This window comes from Diadema antillarum, unplaced genomic scaffold, assembly GCF_040938485.1.
Source record: "Diadema antillarum isolate AM-2024a unplaced genomic scaffold, OU_Dant_1.0 seq00000854_RagTag, whole genome shotgun sequence".
In the NCBI taxonomy this organism is placed as follows: domain Eukaryota; kingdom Metazoa; phylum Echinodermata; class Echinoidea; order Diadematoida; family Diadematidae; genus Diadema; species Diadema antillarum.
The window spans coordinates 139,110-164,180 of NW_027271725.1; the positions used below are offsets into that span (position 1 = coordinate 139,110).

The following is a 25,071-nucleotide window of genomic DNA, read 5'->3' on the forward strand; positions in this document are numbered from 1 at the left end:
AATACTGTATACATGTACTGCTAAATGAGGATTCTTCAGAGAGTTTTGGGTCATGAGGTCGAAGGTCAATTGAAAATATTAAAATTACACTTTTTTCTCCATATCTCGCAAATAGTTCAAGGTATCTTCATGAAACTTAGTACATATGCATGTACTGACTGGCAGTGATTATGTTGAGAATTTGGGGTCAAAGGTCATGGGGTCAAAGGTCAAGCTCAACTCCTTAAATTTCATTATTTCCCTCGTATTTATGCAATGCCTGCAGGATTTTTCTTGAAACAGAATATATCCATGTCTTACCCTATAGAGATTCTCGTGGAAGTTTCTTGCCAAAAGGTCAAAGGTCAAAATGTCAAGTGAAAGTGCTAAATTTCACTTCTTTCACCATATCTCGAAAGTGACTCAAGGTATATCATCACGAAACTTAGTAATTATCTATGCATGTTCTACCTGACAGTGATTCTCTTGGGAATTTTAGGGTTATAGGGTCAAAGGTCAATGGACAAAGGCCAGGTTAAAATGCTACAAAATTATCATTTGACACTAAAATTACACTTTTTCTCCATATTTTGAAACTTACTTAATGCATAAACTTATGAAAGGGTCAAAATTCAAGTAAAAATCCTCCAATTCCCCAAATACCTGCACTCTTAAAGAATATAGCTATTCATCCATTTAATATTGTACCTAGTTCAAGGAAAGTGATCATTCAACACATTTGAGACAAGCCTTTAATATTTTGCCATTTATGTGAATATATATCATCACACATTGCCAAGACATTGTATTATTAGGAGAATCATGCATTATGGCGGAGGCATACCAGTCGCCATAGCGACATTTCTTCTTTTTTTTTTTTGGATGAGAACCACAGCTGTGGCACAAAAACAAGCAGCGACCAGGAGAACAGTAGGTGCCATAAAGTTGGTATTGATCCCCCCCCCAAAAAAAAAAAAAAAAAAATCATTGAATATGTGAATTTGCGTCAGTTTGGGGGCCAACTTGATCATGGCATTGTAGGCACTAGGCCAGTTTGCTACTGTATTAAAATTATTAAATTGTCCACGTAAAGGGTCTAGTAATTATCTGTTCTTTCCACCTGTACGTTATATAAGGTGCATTTCATTACTTGGAATGTACTTAACATTCCTTAGTTGTTGCTATATCCGGCAAGAATTAGGTAAACTTTCTGGTTCCAGGAAAAGTCTTTGTTATGGATGGAAGTGTAAAATTCAAATGTATTTGTAAACTGATCTATTCTGACTTCTGTGCCTAAGTCAGCCATGTTGTTGTTGTTTTTTTCTACATGACCACATTAGAAAAACAGTAACTTTCGTTAATTATTCCTTATGTCTTCATCCATATAAAATATTTCTGTATAAAACATGAGTATCAGAATCAACCATTGGGCTGTGTCCATATTCGGCTTCGTATTTAGTAGGTACTTGCTATTAGGACATTTATAGAAAGCATACTTATAGTCTGAGCGTGCGCAGTAACTTGACGTGCGCTACTGCGCACGCTCAGACCATGTTTTTTTCCTTTGAACGTCCGCGCGTCTAAAATCTAAAGCTCCCTAGTGTTTATAAGGGCTTTTTACACTTGTGTTTCTTAACCCCGGACTTTCTCTGACCCAAGACTATCGTTAGTCCCGTAACAATTTTTTCAGCTTTTTACACTCGCCAATTAGTCCCGTACTATCTCTTGTCCGGGGCTAAGGAGAAAACTGACCTTTTTACACTCGTATTTCTTAGCCCCGGACTTTCCAAACCACATGAATATTCATAATTACGCTGTGTACTGTACACGTACACGCACGCACCGGCAGCACTTGATTACCTCGTTTCTGATTGGTCAGTGAGGGTCGGACTTCGTCTCCGTCGCTTAGCCCAGGATTATTTTTTCGTTCTGTTTACACTCACTTGCTTGGCACCGCAATTGCGGTGCTAACCCCTGCTATTTTGCAGGGCCAGATAATACCGTACTATCGGTGGGGCTAGCCCACTTTGGCAAAAACGAGTGTAAACAGAAAGTGGGCTAAGGATAGTCCCGTACCAACGGTGGGGCTAATCCCCCCCCCCCCCTTAGCCCCACCGTTGGTCCGGGGCTAAGCAAAAATTTACAAGTGTAAAAAGCCCTTTAAGGGCTTTTTACACTTGTGTTTCTTAACCCCGGACTTTCTCTGACCCAGGACTATCGTTAGTCCCGTACCAATTTTTTCAGCTTTTTACACTCGCCAATTAGTCCCGTACTATCTCTTGTCCGGGGCTAAGGAGAAAACTGACCTTTTTACACTCGTATTTCTTAGCTTTCCAAACATTTTTTATTTTGCAGGGCCAGATAATACCGTACTATCGGTGGGGCTAGCCCACTTTGGCAAAAACGAGTGTAAACAGAAAGTGGGCTAAGGATAGTCCCGTACCAACGGTGGGGCTAAGGCCCCCCCCCCCCCTAAGCCCCACCGTTGGTCCGGGGCTAAGCAAAATTTTACAAGTGTAAAAAGCCCTTTAGTGTGCAGAAAGTCGCCTGATTTCTCAATGTAGAAGCCTTTGTTACGTCATAAACCCTCAGCTGCACGGCGCGCCTCGCCCTAGCAGTTGAAACTAGAGCACGCACTTTAGTGCGCGCATGCAAACCTCAAATACGCACAGCCTGAACTCCCAAGTTCATAGACCCTACCTGCCAAAATATAAAAAATCCTTCATAATTTCCCCAAAAATTCTCGGATCACTACCAAAAGTTAATCGTTTGGTACTTGTGTCATTCTCAACCTTTCCTGCAAGTTTCATCCCAATCCGTTAACTACTTCTTGAGTTATTTTGCACACGGACAAACCAACTACTTCTAGTAACTAACTAACTAACGAACGAACGAACACACAAACCAACGGTAAGGAAAACATAACCTCCTCCCTTGGCGGAGGTAATTATGTAGGCCCTCGGTGATATGAAGACCATAACCATGCCCTCAGCTTCGCTTCGGGCATGGTTACAGTTTTCACATCACCTTGGGCCCATAATTTTAACTGTGCCCCTCATAGCAGTCATTATTTGTATACTGGTTTCTAGCAGACATACTGTAAGTAATATGAAAAAATTAATATTTTTTCTTCCTAAGTAGTATAATCTCCCATTAATTTGTCTTTTTATGCCTCCGCCACGAAGTGGTGCCGGAGGCATTTTAAATGTTTTCGGGTTGTCCGTCCGTCCGTACGTCCACATTCGTTTACGGGATAACTTGAGTAATATTTACAGGAATTTTACCAAACTTGGTCCAGCAAGTGTAAAGTATGATGGGGCATTTACTTGATTAAATTTTGGGTGAAATCGGCTAAAGGCCAAAGGTCGAAGGTCAAGGTCAAATCATGAACTTGTATCCATTTACGCGATAACTCAAGACTGGATCAAGCAAATTTCACCAAACTTTGTCCGAGGATGATGTATGATGGGACAATTTGATTACATTTTTAGTGAAATCGGACAGAGGTCAAAGGTCAAAAATTAAGGTCAAATCCTGAAATTTAACTGTTTATGTGATAACTCAAACTGGATGAAGCAACTTTCACCAAACTTGGTCCAAGGATGACGCATGATGGGGCAATTAGTTGAGTAGTTTTTTAGTGAAATTGGCAAGCGGTCAAAGGTCAAATGCTAAAAATGTTGCTATTTCCCCCATATCTATGCAATGCCCGACAATATTTTCTTTAAACTTAGTGTATACTTGTACTACTGCGTAAAGATTCTCCAGAGAGAGTTTCATGTCATAAGGTCAAGGTCAAAAGGTCAAAGGTCAGGTGAAAATGTTACAATTTCACTTTTCTCGCAAATGGTTCAATGTATCTTCATCATGGAACTTGGTACATACGCATGTACTGACTGACAGGGATTATCCAGGGAAGTTAGGGGTCATGGGTCAATTGTCATGGGTCAAAGGTCAAGGTAAACTCAAAATTTCACTATTTCCCTCATATACTATTTGCACTGCTTGCAGGATTATTTTTAAAACTTAATATATACATGTATTACCTATTGGAGATTCTCTGGGAAATATCCTGCCAGAACGTCAAAGGTCAAAGGTTAAGGGTCAAATTCCAGGCTAAAATGCAAACAAAAAAACCATATATACTGTAATTACACTTTTTCTTTATACCTTGAAAATTATTCAGTGCATAAACTTATAAGAGGATCGGTCAAAAGTCAAGTAAAAATCCTCAATTCCCCAAATACATGTACCTGCACTCTTAGACAATTATAGCAAACCTAGTTCAAGGAAAGTGAAAATTCAAGACATTTCTGACAAACCTGTCATTTCAATATTTTGTCAGTTATGTGAAACTGTCATCACACATTGTGAAGACATTGTGCTATACATCTATTGGAGAATCATGCATTATGGCGGAGGCATAACAGTCGCAATAGCGACATTTCTAGTTTTGGAATACAGTTACTGTTGACAATGTATGTGAGAGAAGAGGACACAGAAGTACATCAAGAAGTTCTTTTTGTCTGGTATTTCAATAATACTTCTTATCAAACCCCAATTTGGGACCAATTCTGAGATGGTTGGATTCCCAGTTTTACTGGGAGCCGTCATGCGAAAGAAAAAAAAATCAACAGAAGAAAACAAAACAAGAAACGTGCATGTACTTGTACACTGTGTGTACAGTCTGCAATTTATGACTAGCTCGCTGTGCAAGCAGTTACTGGTTAGGCTCTACAGGGAAGATATGCTGGTTATATACAAACAATGTGGGCAGGAAGATAGAAAGGAGACAACCTCCCTGGTGTCAGTAAGCAAATAATCAAGGTTGGTGAAGGTGATGGGACAAACTATCACTTCCGAGGCGATCTGGATGTACAGCTATTGTAGCTATTTAGCTTTCCGAAGCGCAGCTGAGGAATGATAGCGTACGCATTCAGATCGCCGAGGAAGTGATAGTTTGTCTCATTGCCTGAAACTAAAAGTTGATTATTTGCTTTATATTCCACATCTAGGGTAGCGGCAGTCTTTGGGTAGCGGTAACATTACGAGTCAACTTTAGACGTATGCGTATAGCTGACTAAACAATGCATTTGCTCTGCGCACAGCGGCACTGAAATAAATGTGCGTTGCACTGTGGTCTATCACTGTGCTAGTCCACAGTGCAATGCACTTTTATTTCGCGCATACACATCTCGCGTTAGGACTGTATGGGACTGCAGAGATCAGGGAAAGAAAAATGACTATCACTATAGAGTGTAACGAACTTTTCTTCTCATGTGATGTGATGCGATGGGCAAAACTACGCTTTATCAGGTGATCAGCTCTTGACCAATCCTTTAGCAAGATTCTTAATATGTGGAATATAATAAACATTATATTCCACATACTAAGAATGTTGCAATAGGATTGGTCCAGAGCTGATCACGTGATGAAGCGTAGTTTTGCCCATCACATCACCTGAAAAGAAAAGTTCGTTACACTCTATGTTGATAGTCCCTTTTGATTCGCTGATCACCACACAGTCCACACAGTCCTAACGCAAGATGAGTACGCGCGAAATAAAAGTGCGTTGCACTGTGAACTATCATGTGACCTAGGTCACTTGATAGTACAAAGTGCACTGTGGACTATCATGTGACCTAGGTCACTTGATAGTACACAGTGCAACGCACTTTCACTTCGGTGCCGCGCGTTGCGCGCAGCAAATTCATTGTTTTGTCATCTACGCGCACATACGTAGCCTAAGCCCTATCAAGGATACGTAAAGACAGCTAAAACGGTTTCAGATGTGGAATGAAATGGGAATTTCTAGGACCCTAGATGTGGAATATAAAGCAAATAATCAACTTTTAGTTTCAGGCAATCACTTTCACCAACGTTGATTATTTGCTTACTACTACCATGTGAAGAAGGCCTCGTATCGTCTCACCCTCTATCAAGCAGATATAACTTTTATATTTCTTTAGTCTGATATAAATCATTCATTATCCTTTCTTTTGTTTCTGCTAATCTACAAATAATTGATGTCAAAATATAAACTTTAACTATAAACAGTCTATCAAATATTTCATAGGCCCTGTAAACAAACAAGAAAAGACACACCATCTTATTCATCATTTACAGGCATGCGGAATAACATTTGAAGTCTTCAATCAATCTGCTCATTCCTAACATTATGCATTATGCCCAGATTAGCCTCTTGTGGAGCTGGGAAATGTGCTAACATCTTGAAGGGAAATGAACATATCTAAATTGCATCAACAAGAAATGTACAAACATTCAAAGCCATTGGGAAATGTGCAAATCATCTATCAAAACTCTATCAAAACTATGCATGAACCATGGGTACCATTTTTATTTTCAGTAAAACCTACCTTAGCAACCACCTGTCTATAGCGGCAACCTGTCTATAACGGCCCCTTTTTTGTCTTCCTTGGGTGGCTGCTATAGACAGATTTGACTGTAGAGTAAAACCTGTCGTAGCAACCGCCTGTTTATAGCGGCCACCTGCGGTATATGACCACTAGAAACAATTTCCTCCAAGAGAAAAGACATGTTAGATACTCTGTCTATAGTGGCCAGCTGTCTTTGATAGCCACTTTTTTGCCTCCTTTAGGTAGCTGCTATAGCAGGTTTGACTGTATTTGATCTCTAAACCAAAGAACAAAAAAATGGTGTTTCTTTGTGGAAGACTTGTGTGAGGTTATGACATCAGCTTAAAGGTCCGGTCACACAGCCCAAAAGTCGCGTAAACGCATGAATCACGCAAGAAATTCGAGCCTTACGCGATACATGGGCGATTTGCACATTTTCATGATTTTGTCTGATGTGGAACATTTGTAGTTGTCCGCCGGATTGGCGCTTTACGTGATTCCAGGTTTTGAGCACCTCATAACTCGGCTTCGTGTAAGAGTTTACGCAGTATTGCGCTGTTTTACATAATTTTTGGGTAGTTTGCGCGGTTCTTATGTGGACAATGCACGAAATATGCAGTCAGTCGTCACGGCGTGCGAATCTCGCACAGAGCGCGGAGGACGTATGCACGCTCGGAGCGGTCATGAATACATAATTAGCTGTGCAGTGTTCTTTTTAAATTATCGTTGTGCAGCCCCAGCATAACATTAACAGCTCATTTTTACATTAAATGAAAGAAGAAAGCTCAAGGTCTAATTTAATGACAATGATTTGATAATACTGGAAAGGGAATTAGGGTAAAAATACGAGTAATTTCACGCGTTAGAAATATAAAATTTAAACCCGAAAGAAGTGGGTCAAATACGTTCTTAACCACCTTCCATCTCTTTCAAACTAAATAAGTAGGATACTTGATTATCTTATTTTCAAAATATGGAAAAATCAAGTCACTCTATCTTTTATACCTCATGGGATCCAGCAAATAACAACAGTATGTCACACCTTCGTACAATGCTGGATCGTGATTGGTCAGAAACGACGGTCGCATGACGTCATCACATCGTCTGCTACTGTGATTTTTTTACTTCCTGTGTCGGGTCTTGAAGACTGAAACTCGGCTTTAACGTGTATATAATAGGTTTATTCTGTCATATTCTGTCAAACTTTCGTAGATAATTATTTAAGGATTCGTTATCGCCACTTTGTGTTCGTATGGATTTGTCATTTGTTTGATTACTTGCAGATACTAGCACGTCAGCAATTTCACACGTTGTAAAAAAAAAAACACACTTGGGTTTAGTCCCGTAACAAGTAAGTGTGATGTGTCTGGTACCAACTAGGTTTAGGGTGTTGATACATACAGTCAGACCGCAGTACGTATGCTAATGAGCCGATCCGGCAAGATTTATTCAGCACTCTCGTTGACGATCTTTGCGTTCGAAAGGTGTCTCGTCGTGCGAGATTTTGCGAGAGTTTGACAGGGCTATGGTTTTCACAGTGTAGCGACTTGTACATACATTCATCATGGCTACAAGTCACGGTAAATTGTTCTGCAGACTCTGATCTTTATTTTGATACTAAATTTGCGTATAACATCGTATCTTATGACGATAATAATCAGTTGAATTTGCGTAAATTTTACCTGCTTTTCACAGAAGATTTTGTCGTCTAAAGTTCGGTTTTGGTTCCTGACCGGTTTAAGAAACTCTTGTTTCTGACTTTGGCTTTTTCGTAGAGGAAACTTATGGCCCAGTCACAATGTCGGCGATCTGTCGGGGATTAGTTTTGGCCGGGGGTCGTCGTAGAAAATAAAGAATCCTTGAACAATCCTAGCAATAATTATAATAAAAGTGGAGCAGTCACATTGTCTGAGATTTTTTCAAGGATTTTGACCCGGTTTTGTCGAAAAATCGTGGGATTAGCCTCCGATCGCCTCCGATTGCATCGGAGGCGATCGGAGACGATATCTGCGATCGTCTTTTGGTGCTCCCCTTGGCATCTTCAAAATCTTCAAAATCTTCTGTCACAGCCTCCTGCAGCAAGAGCGTCTCAAACTTTTAGCGATCCGGTCGGAGGCGCCCTTATATACACGGCGATTTACTACGATTCCACCGTACGAATCGTCGGAGACGATCACAGAAAGCGTACGAATCGTCGCAGGGCGCCTCCGATTCAGTCGGAGGGCGCCGGAGACTACTCGCAGACATTGAATCTCAACCTGAATTTCCAATCCCACACAGAATCTTGCGACTAGTCTTAGATTATTCGGAGGACGCCTCCGATTAATCGGAGGGCATCGTAGGTCATCGGATATTGTGTCTGGGATGCCAAAAATGGGTGAAAAATCTTGCGAGCAATCTTGCAATTTTAAGTTCAAAGCTAGGGACCGCGACGGGTGTGGCGATGCCTAAAAAATCTGCGACAAGCCGCAGGCGTCCGGAGAGCGCCTCCGACGGGTGCAAAATCGTGAGATCTGTCTCAAGATTTTGTTAAAATTTCCCGGGTTTTACCCATCGCCGACGCATCGCAACTGATTTGTGACTGGCCCATTAGATACTCATCATATATTGGAGTCAAGGAGATGCGAGCATGATTTATACTAGTTTTTCTGTTTTGAAATGTCTGTAAAATTCACTCCTAAGCCGGAAGTATGCTCCACACAAAGTGTACAGTGGCGCGAAAGAGCTCTCTCATTGGACAGTGCTGGCATTCAGCACTTGAACTTGGCTTGAACTACACGCGTGCCAAGAAACCGCAAGTGGCATCAAACCGTTATGTAGCAGCGTAATGACGTAGTGCAAGCGCTGAATGCAAGCGCTGTCCAATGAGAGAGCTTACTCTTGAGATTGCACGGTTTCAAGCTGATCAGCATTGACATCGACGTATGTTTTACTGGTTCCTGACCGGTTTAAGCAACAAATTGTCAAGATGTTTACATGTATAGAAAGATTAAGAGATAGACTACCAAATAATGCATTTTCATTGAGATGCAAAGTGAATTCGGTATTCTTTTGACGTCTTGAACGTGTACTGCACGAATTACTTTTTTCATCACTTTTCAAGCTGAAATTACGCTATGATACTTTTCATTTACAATAATTTGAGTAACATGTGACGATATCAGTTTACATATTTTCCTTGAATTTGCTACCAAATTTGTGAATATAACGTGTATTTTTGTTGCCGAAAGCCAAAGGACAAAATCCCCTTCCGCAGCTCATTACGTATGCAAGCCTAGAGCCGGCTTGCATACGAGCTGAATAAATACGAGCGAAATATCGGGTGCTGCGGTCTGACTGCATAGGTTTACATAGGCCTAGGCTCTGAGACTAGCTGTAGGGGTATGATTGTGAAAGGTTAATTTGGATATTGATAATGTCTTCACATATCCAGAATATATGTTTTACGATACGCTCAAATATCAACATAACTCAAGAAAATGATATTTATTATGTGCTTGTCCAAACTCGAACATGTAAAAAAAAATTTTGGAAAATATATTTTTGCAACATTTTTGTAGCCCCAAATAAAAAAGGCATTGAAAATAGCTAGAAAACATATTTTTACAGTATTTTTTTGCTGTAGCAGCACGACGTGACAAAAAAAAAATCCAAAAAAATATATATTTTTTTACATACAGTATTCGGCGTTCCAAAACTGTACGAAAAAAATATATTTTCAAAAATATATTTTTTAGGTATTTCTCTTATATTTTTAGAATATTTTTAAATACAAAAATATCGTAAAAATATATTTTTGGGTGATTTTTGAAATATTTTAATAATATTTTTGTGATTTTTTTTTTCGAGCAGGGGTATTATGCAAGTCATGAGCGTTATGCTACACTAGGCATATTCCTGTGCGAAATTTTGTAGGATGATTTCAAGCGTGGGCCATTCCCCACTCCCATGTTCCTTGTCGAAGTGAACAGACAGGCCATGCTGGCAGTGTATGCAAATGATGGCTCACTGCCAAGGTCGCCCTTGTCTTCTCATAACTTACAGTACCACCATTAAGTCGTAGTGACGGCTTACACGATAATCGTGAAGCGTGTAAGCCGCTCTGAATCGGGCGTTCACCGTCTTGTTGGGCTACGGCTTATACGATAACAATGACCGGTCCGCGATTTTTTTTTCCGTAACCCTAACGCGTCGAAATTGCCAATTGTGTCACTTGAGCAAAGACTATCAGTGTACAAGTTGGTTTTTGTACGCATGTGCGTGGACTTACGCAGTTTAGGCGTTGAGTTCGTACTGTTACACAGTATCATGGACCCATGCACAGACAGAGTACCATTGGCACGGTCGTCTGCTAACCACAGAATCAGATTACAATGTGAGAATGGGACGCCGTCCTTCAAGCAGAAACATAACAACGGGTTTGTGTGTATGGGTATGTGTATGCGCGTGTGTGTGTGTTTTTGTGTGTGTGTGTGTGTGTGTGTGTGTGTGTGTTTCCACTTCACATGTCATCGCCATCGGGTTCGGCATTGCCTTAGGTGGTATTTCTGTAGATTTGTTAGCCGTCTGCTGACACTTTTCCTGTGTCTCGCGAGACTTGCGTTACTAGGATGCATGCAAACTCGACGTCGTCATCAATATCTTGAAAAAGTAAATTGGAAATCTAATTGAAGCTTGGAATAAATCATAATCAAAGTATACGTAGCGACACGTAGCGGTACCTATGTAGTGAAGCAACCTTCTTTGTCAAATTTGTAATATGCTATTTACATGTAGATTAACGTCTGTATATCTTTTCATTTTACTCATGTTACACTATAATCTTGTATATCTTTTGTGTCATGTGTAATCTTTGAGTATTGTATTCACTGGTTTGTTATATTGTTATTTATACTCTTTGTTTGCTACTCTCATACCCCGAGAGGAGGTCGAAAGAGTCAATAAAATTCACAAAATTCACAAATATTTAGGTCTGCAGCGATTGCTATTGTTAACATTGATCATGTTTATTAAGCCCCACAAAATCAGATTCGAAGAGGGCATTTGGTCTTGGGTAACATGGATGAACTCCTGGGTTCCGTAATTTGGGTTTATCCTCCAACTTCACAATGATTCAGAAAGGCGTAGTATAGGCTCCTTTTTTAGTTCAGGTTCATATAATTATATCAACGTATATGATTACATTCTCATTCAATAACATCCATGATGAAGATGGGGGAGGGAAGAGAAACTGCGGGAGGGGGGAGCTAGTAATCATCGATTTTGATCGATGAAATCTCTCTATACATATTTTGATTTAATCAGCTTTAAAAAGGCATTTTGGATCGGCATTTAAAAATCAAAAGATGTGCTATTTCCATCAAAATCAATTCATTTTCCCAGACCATACATGTGCAAAATTGCTCTAGTATCACGGTTTCAATTGCTCTATCAATAAGTTTTTGATGTTCACTTTATCATTGCCAACCCTATAGTCCGTCTCATCACTTACCTTCGTCACCTCTGCCATCACGAACATCATTGAAGGAAACCAAAACCCAAAAAGAAATGTGGATTGAGTGAAAGCAGCAACATTAGTAGAACACATCGGTGAAAGTTTAAGGAAAATCGGGCAATCGATGCAAAAGTTATGAATTTTTGAAGTTTGGATGTTGGAACCACTGGATGCATGACATCATGTGTGGGCAACAACTGAAAGAAAATATAAAGAAAACAAACATGTTTTCACTTTTCTTGAGTAATGGAAGAGCATTTGATTAACCACTTTCAGAAAGTAGGGGGGAATGATTACTACCCTTAACATAAATTATGTCAGTATCAATTAAGTTGATGGAATGCATAATTTTATCGATTTTTTTTTTGTGTGTGTGTGGAATTCTCTTCATATTTTCTTTACATTGTTGCCCATCATGGTCTCTATAAGTAGTCTCTTTATTCAGTGATTACAACACAAAAAATATAAAAACGAAAAACTTTGCATCGATTGCCCGATTTTTCCTCAATTTTCACTGATGTATAATGCTAATGTTGCTGCGTTCACTCAATCCATATTGATCTTTGGGTTTTGGTTTCCTTTAATATCAACCAATCATCACTATACCATCGTTGCTTTTATTAGATTACCATGCACGACCATAACATCATTACCATCATTTCACAACTGGATATCATCTTATCACCACGATCATCACTCGTATTACCATCGTATATCACCACAAGCAATATAGGCCCAAAACCATTAAAAATGTACAATTCAGGTTTTGAAATTTTGAAAAAATAAAGTTTTCTCAAAAACATTCCAACAACAAAAAATTGCTAGAGGATACACTGAACTTCAACTTCAACAAAAATGAGCAACAAATGTTGCAAACTTTTTATGTTCTGAGATTTGAAGTTGAACATGAAAATTTCACCACTGTAACTTACGTTACTGCGCTTATTTTTCTTTGACCATATTCATTCTGTTTAGGGATGGACAATACAACTATCCTTCTATTGGTGGATGGTTTCGAAGATATGACCATTCTTATTTCAATGTGCCTGCTTTATTTTTCATTCATTTGATGAGTTACTGTAACCGTGAATTAAGATATTGATATATATGATAGAGGTTGTTAACTATGTAAAGTTAGATTTTTACCTATATTTTTTTTATTCGTACACATATTACTTGCAGAAAACTGCCAAATGATTTTAGATGGATTTGTCCTACACATATTCTCAAACAATCTCAGTCACCATATGACAAATGAAAATGTGACTGTTCAAACCTTGGTAACGTTTGTTACGCATATGAGTCACGTATGTTACATAAATGTATTAAACACTAAAAAAGAAGATAAATTTTAAGAGTTCTAATAAATATCAAGAGTACCAGCGTTGCAAGACCTTCAGTACTTCTGGAAGCAGATTTATTTAATTGTCGTCTGATGTTATCGTCCTTATAGTATATACATTTGGCCTAAAATGAAAAATTTGAATAAAATATTTAAATTTCAAGAGTTTATTTTGTCTGAATATTATGAGTTTCACTTGAAAGTTACCTGTTGAAGTGCCCAGTTTAAAACCAAAGGAATGCATTTATATAAGAGTCACAAAAGACATTGTCAAGAACCCCTAAAATGTATCAGTGTGTATTATAAACAATTGTAACGTATGTTTCATATGTTTCCAGATTGAAATATTAATCACTCGAAAGTGGAGATGCATTGGAAAGTGCATTAAAAAGGAATGATGCATCGCTAAACAACAGTGCACAGTGTGAGTGCTCAAAGTGGTCAGCACTTAACTGTTTAGCATATCAAAGTTTACATCAATAAGGTATATCAGGCATAAGAGTGAAAAATGTGAAATAAATCACAGCGCGCCTATGAAGTTTAAAATGCAAACACCAGCACTGCTTTATGATTAATAATGCATGATTATCACGAGTTTCATTAATGAACAAACCATGCATTATTGTTGCTTAAAACGTACAGATTTCTTGGTACATTATTCAATAATGTGCCAAGAAATCTGTACGTTTTAAGCAACAATAATGCATGGTTTGGGTAATAGTCACAAAAATACAGAATTATGCATAATTTAAGAGTGGTCACGTAAATAGACAGCTTTCTCACGGTTTTAGATTGAGAGTATAACTGACCCATGACATACTAGTCTATAAAGACAACAATGATAAACACAAAAAGGCGCACCTTTCATAATTTGGATACCCCCCCCCCCTTTTTTTGGGGGGGGGGGAGGCAATGGAAAAGGCATAGAAATGTCAGAAGAACAAATTGCAATTCTTCTATTTCCATTACATAGAATAAAAGTTCTGTGACATATAAAATGTCTTCAATGTATATTACATCATTGTAAAAGACAACTATAAACTCACAATCTGGTATTTTTCTGCAAAAGGCAACTTTCAATAAAAGGTATACTGGGTAAGAGCCAGTGTAGGAGAGAATAATGGAAAAATGGCGAGTTGTATTAAAGTGAAATGATAATTATAAAAGTTTGTATAAGAGCGTTAGTGTGACGCCTTCTTCTATTTTCTTGGTTAAACTTCATATTTTCATTAATATCTCGGAAGAGTTTGATTGGGTAGAATTTTTTTATGAATGATTTACGGTGCATAAACAAAGAAATTTACATACATTTAATCCTTTCCATTTTGATATCTACAAGCCAACACTTTTATCCAGTATACCTTTCATTGTAAAGCATACATAAGTATACATCATTAGCAAATTTTTAAATCTGTGAATCAATTTCCTTGTCAATCCTTGTCAATCAAGTCGACTTTATCACCTTCATTCACCCTTTGCTGAGATCGGTTTAAGTCTTCTTTTATTTTCTTGCCGAAGGCTCTGTGCTTTTTAACTCTTTCGTTTTTTTGTTCCTGCGTTCTTGTTTTTCTCAACTCTTAAGATTTTCCACAGGAACGTAGTACTTTTTTACACGTTGTTTCTCGGATTTACTCTCTAAAAAAAAATCGAGTGAAAGTATTCACAGGGGTGAATAAAAAAAAGAGTGAATTTATAGAGTGAAAATGTTCATTTTCACTCTTTTTAGAGTGACCTCAGGGACCACTCCTAAACCTTCGAGTGATCCCTGAGCTCACCCCAAAGTGAGTGAAAATGAACTTTTTTCACTCAAAATTCATTCCAATTTTACTCTAAATTCACTCTCTTTTTTTTTGTATTCACTCCATGAAGAGTGAATATTTTCACTCAATTTTTTTAAGAGAGTAAGGAAGGCTTCTTCTCCAATCATTTCCTTTTTCCTTCTTCAGTAATCGGCCTGAATCTTGGCTCTTGATTTTCCCATTTTGACCTCTTGGAACCCAAGTAGTAATGATAAGATTCCCTTAACAGAGAAATGAGAAAATCCATACTGCAAATCAGTAATAAGATGTTACAACGTGTATTACATAATTGCGTAACCTACGTTACCTCTAATTACAAGGAATGAAGTGTCACGTAATGAATCTGGTAGACTACAATCACTATAACTTTGAAGTAAATGATATGATAGTTAAAATTAAAACCATTATTTTCATCATTCATATATCATTAACATACATATTGGATTGATTTAGAGTGATTGAAACCTACGTTACCAGGGTATTCAGGGCCTCATTGACAATGATTATCGCCAAAAAGAATGGTTAGTGCGAGCGTAAAATTGAAATATGTTTTTCATTTGTTTATTTATGGATGTTAGTCTTTTTCAGGATAAAGCTTTGGTGAAAAGTACGACAGTGTACATGCAGATGTAAAATTGAAACCTACGTTACCTTAAGTGAAACCTACGTTACAATATTGACCCTATGTTTAGGTACCTTAATGTTGTATAAATATCTGAGTGAGATGTAAACTTGTTATTCTCCTTGACAAAACAAACACCAAAGTACTTGCTTATAGTAAAAAAGTACCAATATTTGAATGTAATTACGCTAATCATGACTTTGAAAATATGTATACCGTTCGCTCAGATACTGAGAAAGATCCATTCCCTGTCCATTCCCTGTGAGTCGTCAACGTGATGCGCCATTTTGTCGCAAGGTCTGTTTCTAAGCAACTATGGAGTGAGATGGCTCTAGATAGTACTTGTTATCGATGAATGGTTGCAATGTTAGTGAATCTAATCAAGATTATTTTTTCGGGGGTAACGTATGTTTCGGTAACGTAAGTTACATCTGACCTTCGATGTGACTTTTTCAAGCGATTAGTAATGGCTCTTAATTGAAAACTCAGTGGAGAGATTGGGGTACCGTATGCCTATGTTTGGTATATTCCTTGTAACATTTTCATTTTTCATTTTCCATAGCGGTGGTAACGTATATTTCATTTCTTAACCATACGGTCTGAAACATGTTAGTGCTTGAAGCTTTTTCTCTGCAGCAGATAACCAGGTGGCACAACTATTGTTTACAGCATTGGACGAGACATTTTCTAAGTTTTTAGGATGGATAATTCACAATTTCAACATTCCAATTTCAACCCCAGGGAATGTTTTAAAGTAAAACTTGAAATCATGGTAACGTATGTTTCACAGGCCTTTGCGACAAATTTGACTTGTAAAATAATTCAACTGAATAGTTTTCAATTATATTTCTTTTCATTCTAACGTGTAGGCAAATGGCTTAATTTGCCTTGGAACAAGTTTTAAGGAAAAAAGATCGTGCTTTCATTTGCATAATAGTAATATATCGGCAAAACTATCAATTTGCGACATGCTGTTTTTGGCGGGTTTACCATCTTTATGAATGCATAACTTCCAAAAGAATCATAAGTGGATGTTCAAATTCTCGGCAGTTCTACTTAACAATGTACTAACGGTAACTATTACCCGAAACTTATGACAATCGGTCGTTGCTTTATTTTTTCTCTGGTAAAACTATTGCGACAAGTATTTCACTGAATTGTACATATTTAGTGGTTTTGAACCTATATCTTCCACCATTATCAATACTTTTTTCCATGTCGTCGACGACCATCCGAACCGTCGTAGGCCTATATGTCAAAATTCGGTAAATTTTTCGAATTTCAGATTTTGCCGTTTTAAGAAAGCCCAGCACACACTCTTTCTACTCACAAAATTTTGAAACCGGATTTTGTGTTTTTAACAGAGAAATTTGATATACGTCATTTTGCCTGAACGCGAATTGGCTGAAGGCGTTCATCCGAACCGACGTATCGCTATACGTCGGTTCGGGTGGCCGCGAAACTTCGAGTCGCGTTCAGAGAAGGTGTCGTATCGCCGGAGTCAGCCAGAACTGGCAGAAGCAGACGATGGAGCGTCAACCGGACCCTCCCCAGGACCGGTGAGTTTTATAATGAGTAGCCATGAAATCATGCAATTTCAAATAAAATGAACAGACCCAAGCAAGTTCTATCCGTAAAATTGTCACTTGTCAAGATAGATACGCAGATTGTCGTGGGTTTTCCAAAATATTTCGTCGTGTTGTTAGGTGTAGTCCTGTGTATAGATAAATATGTGGGTACAAAGGGATAATCTAGTAGTACTGGTAGTAGTAACTTGTTAGGCCTAGGGTTTAATTCATAGACCCTTTTGATAGTCTAAAAAACAACGTTCACAATGATCTCGTTGAGATGTGCTTATGGTCCATATATGGACCTCATACGTAGTGGGTGTGGGCAATGCCAAACTGTTAACACTTCAGGGTGAGTTGTTTGGGATCATGGGAATTACCACAAAAAGTACGTTACGAGATTACTAAGACGAGTCTAACATTACAAGTTACGTAGTCACAGCCAACAATTTAGAGCCGCTAATCGCTGGTTCATCATTGAGTGTAGGGCCCTAGAGTTCTGATGATAGGTTCTACTTACTTATATATCTATGGCCGATTGAGCCCCAAGCTTGCAAACACACACAAAGAAAAACACCCAAATCTGAGTGTAATGACTTATGTATCTCATGTGAATTTGCCAATGTAAGCCAAGGTTCTAGTAGTAGTGGTAGGGCCTATACTGGCTATAGTAAAAATGAATGATTTCACCAACGTCTGTAAATTTATCTGATACTAGGATTCCTAGGACTCTAGGAGTAGGATTAGATTATGCTGGCCCATAAATACATGTGTGTTGTTCAGAGATCTAGCCAACTGCAAATGCTTTGTACGGTACCGGTACTGAGTATGAATTTTTATTGCATGCATTTTTATGTCGCTGTGAGTGCCAAGTCTCCATAATATTGAAATCACTGCAATGAAGGCTTTAGTGTGTTAACAGGCCAGAGGGCAGTACTTGAGTTAGCCCCTCCTGTGCTATCTAATAGTAATACGCTGATGTTCCACTACAATTAAAATATATGAATTGAGGTCTAAATGCAATGTTCCAATTGTCAGATCTAGCCTAGCTAGGCTATAGGTGCCCACACATTCTAGAGAGTAGTTTTGCAGTACCATAAGCACAGGGAATCTTCGCCCTCTATCCGTTTATAATATGAGTTGAATTGTGCTTTTGCATTTTTATGATCAATGTAAAAATAGACCACTAGATAGGCTTGAGGTAAAACATTTCTGCTAAAATTAAAAATATTTTTTTGATACACTTGTAGTGAATGTTTTTGTTTTTGTTTGTTACAGGTCTTTGTCCTCAGGGAAACCAACAGATGTTGAAGTCCTTTGGGACAAAGATGGTACAAGGAATACCGTAGCTGTTGATCAGCTGAAATTCAGGAAGGGTATGCTTCCCACGACTTGGAGTTCGTGTGTCAATGCGATGGCACAGGAAACTGTGGAAAGGCACAGTTACTGCTGTGTATGGGGGAGAGAATTCTGAAAGCAGTAGCGATGATGGAAACACAAGCACCGCAGACAGCAGTGACGAAGATGATACTTCTGATTATGACGATGATGACAACATTTACCTGGCGAAATTAGGTAAGATTGTGCGCACACAAATGAATACATACTTGTAGTAAAAAGTATGGACAGTATACAGTGTGTGTGTTTATTCACTGCCTCTAATAACTTCATAACTGTGCTGCAATGTTAGAAGTAGCTTACTCCATACTGTATGAATGCATTTAAGTAGTGCCTGCTATATTAGGTTTTCATGGTGTCAACTCATATACAGCACAACCTGGTATACCATGTTTTCAAAATAAAGACATGAGCGTGTACTTGTGTAGCCTTAATTCATGTTTATTTGTGTTATGCCTACAAAAAAAAAAAAAATTGATGAACAGATCAGACCTTCTATCAGTATCTTTTCTTTTTCTGTGTCACATCTGCTTGTATTTTGAGTTAGTTACTTTTTCCAATTTCATAATGCCCTTTTTTTGCTCAAAACTGGAGATCTATGTGTGTAGCCAGCAAGGCTGAGTTTAAAAAAATTTTGACTTGCTGACCCCATTCGGATGCCCTATACGTAACAAAAGAGTTTGTAAGCCTATCAGCAAATGCTATTTTTGTGCCTCACTTCCAATGATGTTTTTGTATTCTTCATAAGCACATGCAATTGACTGTGGAAAGAGGATGCATGAACCGCTTGACTGCTTTTGCATTTAATGCAGATCACCAGTCTGTTCGATCTCTGCTGATGGGCAAAAATAAAAACTCTTGTTTGTGGACATTTACATAGGGCTGTCTGAAAAATGTGGTATTAAAAGGTTAATCTTAATTAAAAAAAAATAAATTCAACTTTAAAAAAAATATGATAGTAACAGTGAAAAATATATGCACTATGTATATTTTGTTTTCCTTATTTACAGTTGGCTTCAAAAAGGACATCAGCTGCATTCCAGAGATACCAATGCTAGTATTGAACAGTGAAGGAGCACCGTTAGATCCATCCCAGCAGAATGTCAGCTCTGACCAACTTCTCAATGGTGACTGTTTGTAAAGCCTTAATCTTGTTTAGAAACCCAACCAGATATGGTTGAATCAATCTTGTTGGAATATCAATTAGTAATCCGGATTAAATTATGCTATTGCTGTCATATAATAGCAAATAAAAAGAATGATATCAACTATACACAAGCATAGAATGTAGCATCCTGGCTACCATGTACCAGTATTTTTTGCAGTTGTCAGGGGTGGGTCAAGGAATTCTCTAAATTTGGGGGGGGGGGGGGGGGGACCACATGCACATCCTCAGTTTCTCTCTGTTTAGTTTTTGTTTTAAGAAAGGGCATCTTAAACCCCATGTGTCCCTGCACGTATCCACCATGGGTTGTAATCTGGATGACAAAGAAATGATAAAGTCAATCTTTCAATAAATGTGATTTAAAAAAAAATGTAATATTTATGCACCATGTGTATTTTCTTTTTCTTTTTGTTTTCTTCATTTCCAGTTGCCGTCACCAAGGACATGGACTGCATTCACGAGATACCAATACCAGAATTGAACACAAGCACCATCAGATCCATCCCAGCAAAATGTGTCTGACCAACTTCTCACTAGTGAGTGTTTGTAAAGCCTTAGTCTTGTTGGGAAACCCAACCAGATATTGCTGCATTAATCTTGTTGGAATATCCATTAGTAATTAAGATTAAATGATGCTATTGCTGTCTTATACACTTTAATAGCAATTAAAAAGGATGACATAAACTACACACAAGCAAAGAATGTATTATCCTGGCTACGATGTACCAGTGTTTTTTGCAGTTGTCAGGGGTGGGTCCAGGTATTCTGTAAAGTTGGGGGGGGGGGGGGACCACACGCATGTCCTCCAGTTTTTCTGTTCATTTCTTTTGTTCAAAAAAAAAATAAAGGGTATCTTACACCTGATGTGCCCCACATGAATCAACCACTAGTTGCAATCTGGATGACATGTTATCCTTCTTGTCATATTGTAGCAAATGGCTAACACACAACTGGAGAATGTAGCTTGTCTGCCAATTGTACCTGGACCTTCCAAGCAGAGTGATAATCTGTGAGCAATTTTCAAATGAGGATACATGTACCGTTTGACTGTTTTTGCATTAATGCAGATCACCAGTCTGTCCGATCTCTGCTGATGGGCAAAAAAACCCCTCTTGTTTATGGACATTTAAATAGGGCTTTCTGAAATTTGTGGTATTAAAAGGTTAATCTAAATAAAAAAAATTTAAAAAAATCAATCTTTAAAAAAAAAAAATCAGACAGAAACAATAAAATAAACATGGGCTATGTATATTTTGTTTTCCTCATTTACAGTTGGCATCAAAAAATACATCAACTGCCTTCCTGAGATACCAATGCTAGTATTGAACAATGAAGGAGCACCGTCAGATTCATCCCAGCAGAATGTCAGCTCCGACCAACTTCTCACTGGTGAGTGTTAGTACAGCCTTAACCTTGTTGGGAAACCCAACCAGATATTGCTGAATCAATCCTGTTGGAATATCCATTAGTAATCCGGATTAAATGACGCTATTGTTGCCATATAATAGCAAATAAAAAGAATGACATCAACTATACACAAGCATAGAATGTAGCATCCTGGCTCCCATGTACCAGTATTTTTTGCAGTTTTCAGGGGTGGGTCCAGGAATTCTGCAAATTGGGGGGGGGGGGGGGACCACACGCACGTCCTCCAGTTTTTCTCTGTTAATTTTTTTGTTAAAAAAAAAGGGGGGGCATCTTAAACCCTATGTGTCCCCGCATGGATCCACCATGGGTTGTAATCTGGATGACATTTTGTCCTTTGAAAGAAATGATAAAGTCAATCTTTCAATAAATATGATTTTTAAAAAAAATGTAATAGTTATGCACCATGTGTATTTTCTTTTTCTTTTTGTTTTCTCCATTTCCAGTTGGCATCACCAAGGACATGGACTGCATTCAAGAGATACCAGTACCAGAATTGAACAACGAAGCACCATCAGATCCATCCCAGCAAAATGTCAGCTCTGACCAACTTCTCACTGGTGAGTACAAGTGTATTTGTAAAGCCTTAATCTTGTTGGGAAACCCAACCAGATATTGCTGCATTAATCTTGTTGGAATATCCATTAGTAATTAAGATTAAATGATGCTATTGCTGTCTTATACACTTTAATAGCAATTAAAAAGGATGACATAAACTACACACAAGCAAAGAATGTAGCATCCTGGCTACCATGTACCAGTGTTTGTGTTGTCAGGGGTGGGTCCAGGAATTCTGTGAAAGTTGGGGGGGGGGGGGGACCACACGCATGTCCTCCAGTTTTTCTGTTTATTTCTTTTGTTAAAAACAGACAAAAATAAAGGGCATCTTACACCCGATGTGCCTCACATGAATTAACCACTGGTTGCAATCTGGATGACATGCTATCCTTTTTGTCATATTGTAGCAAATGGCTAACACACAACTGGAGAATGTAGCTTGTCTGCCAATTGTACCTGGACCTTCCAAGCAGAGTGATAATCTATGAGCAATTTTCAAATGAGGATGCATGTACCGTTTGACTGCTTTTGCATTGATGCAGATCACCAATCTGTCCGATCTCTGCTGGGCAAAAAAAAATTCTTGTTTGTGGACATTTACAAAGGGCTACCTGAAAATTGTGCTATTAAAAGGTTAATCTTAGTAAAAGAAATTATAAAGTCAATCTTTCAATAAATATGATGGAAACAAATAAAATGTTTGTGCACCATATGTATTTGTTTTTCTTTTTGTTTCTTCATTTCCAGTTGGCATCACCAAGGACATGGACTGCATTCAAGAGATACCAATGCTAGTATTGAACAATGAAGCACTGTCAGATCCATCCCACAGAATGTCATCTCTGACCAACTTCTGACTGGTGAGTGTTTGTAAAGCACTTAATCTGTTCAGGAAACCCAACCAGATATTGCTGACGCAATCTTGTTGGAATAACCATTAGTAATCCGGAATGAATGATGCTATTGCTGTCATATAATAACAAATAAAAAGAATGACATCAACTATACACAAGCATAGAATGTAGCATCCTGGCTAATATGTACCATTATTTTTTTTTGCAGTTGTCAGTGGTGGGTCCAGAAATTCTGTAAAGTGTGTGTGTGTGTGGGGGGGGGGGGACCACATGCACATCCTCCAGTTTTCTCTGTTGATTTTTTGTTCAAAAAAACAAAAACAATAAGGGCATCTTACACCCCATATGTCCACGCATGGATCCACCATGAGTTGTAAGCTGGATGACATCTTGTCCTTTCAAAGAAATGATAAATTCAGTCTTTTGATAAATATGATAAAACAAATGTAATATTTATGCACCATATGTATCTTGTTTTCCTTTTTGTTTTCTTCATTTCCAGTTGGCATCACCAAGAACATGGACCGCATTCAAGAGATACCAATACACACTTTGTACCAGAATTGAACAATGAAGCACCATCAGATCCATCCCAGCAAAGTGTCAGCTCTGACCAACTTCTCACTAATTATTGCTTGCCTATGGTGCCTACAGTTGTTTGTGCATGCAAAAGCAATTTAGTCTATGTATTCCATCTTTTGATAATTTATCACTCCGCACCACAATTTGCCATGTTATGATTTATCTATTCTATAGCTCTTAAATATTCTATGATATCATAATAAGCTTTGATATTTCTTTAACAATAATTGTCATATTTTTTCATGTGAAAGATGTACATGTAACAGCTTTATTCCTCCTTCCAAATGTGATTTGATTTCTGTAGGACCATTGCGTAGATATTACCGTTATATCGAAATGAAAGTACAATCACAAACATGCACATAATATCAACTCAAATCATACAATGTACAAAGTACTTTTTTTTTAGCCCTAAGACCTGAGTTATTAGAGATTCACTAATATTAGGAGGAAGTTGGCCTTCTGCTTTAAGCCATTTCCATCTGATGAATGTTTCAGAATGTTTTTCAATATAAACTGTATTGTGTACAATTTTCTCATTTAAAAATCGGTTTAACAATTGATTTAGATCAATATCTATTTAACCAAAGACATTTTGATTTGTTCATTTAAAAATGTTCGAGGAAATGTAACCATTGTATTAAAGGACATGTTCATTATCAATGAATTTAAATCAATATCTATTTTACCACAGACATCTTGATCATTCTGTAAATTCAAAAATTTTTAATGAAATTTTACCATTGTATTTAAGGACATGTTCATTCCTTTTCTTTTCTTTTTGGATGTGAGATATGGATTGATTTTGAAATAAATATTGCTGCATTTTAATGCAGCCTTGTCTCAAGACTCACTTTCTTTGTTTTGTTTTGTTTTTCTCTTCTATGTACTGTGATCTCATATCAAGAGGAAATCATAATATTATACACACTAAAATGTCAGCATGTATAATTGGAATTGAAATGATATTCATAGTACTACATGTACTTTAATATCATTTAAGTCTGTAGGGGTCTGCAGGACAATACACCTTTTATTATTTGTGTGAACAAGTACAATCCATGTTTGTGTGTGTGGATGTTTCTGCGTAGAAAATTAATTTGCATCTGTTTCAGAGTCCTGAACGTATATATATATATATATCTATATAAAACAATAATGTGAGACAGACATGTGGCTAAGAAAATTTTTTGCTTGTTATTTCAGATGAGCAAGCTGATAATTGAGTTTTACCCAACTGAATGATCATGAATTATGTCTGCCATGCATGTGAGCTGTAAAAGAAAATCTTTATTCATGGGTTAAAATGTACAGTATTCATCATGGCAGCTTAGAAAGAATGAAAGTTAGGTCATTGCAGTCATGATTGCGGCATAATTTATCACAAAGAATAGCAAGGCTTGGATGTGTGATTTTGGTTTTTGTTTACAGTATTGGAGAGTGGGAGAGAGGGTTAAAGCGTTGCAAGGGAAAGAGAAGAGGTGGAGGAGAGCAATGAGAAGATGAAATGAGAGGAAAAAGAAAAGGCAGGTTGCAATGAAAAAGCAATGATTTCATAGGCCCCACCTCTTTCACAATACATGTATAACCACTTTTTGCGTGATACAAATTAGATACAAACTGATCAAAGATAATGTGTCCTAAACATGGAGTGGGTTTTTTTGATTGTTTGTTTGTCTGTCTGTTTGTTTGGGTTTTTTTTACATCAAAGGAACTCTCGTCTGATGCCTGAAGCGTAATTCATGTCAAAAAAACAAAACAAAACAAAACAAACAAACAAAAAATCTGCAGAGGAATCTCCCCCTCCCCTACTAGTGTTTCATCATGCATGCAAAAACTAGACCTTGGACACATTTGTACTACATCTTATGAAATTATGACACAGAATAGTTGCATTCACACAAAAAT

At 37.8% G+C, this 25,071-nt stretch overlaps 1 protein-coding gene across 1 annotated transcript in view; it reads left to right on the top strand.

Moving 5' to 3' along the window:
• Positions 1-25,071, top strand: part of LOC139740450 (peptidyl-glycine alpha-amidating monooxygenase-like) — a 131,678-nt gene that overhangs the window by 2,368 nt on the left and 104,239 nt on the right. The gene's annotated exons all lie outside the window — the stretch shown is intronic.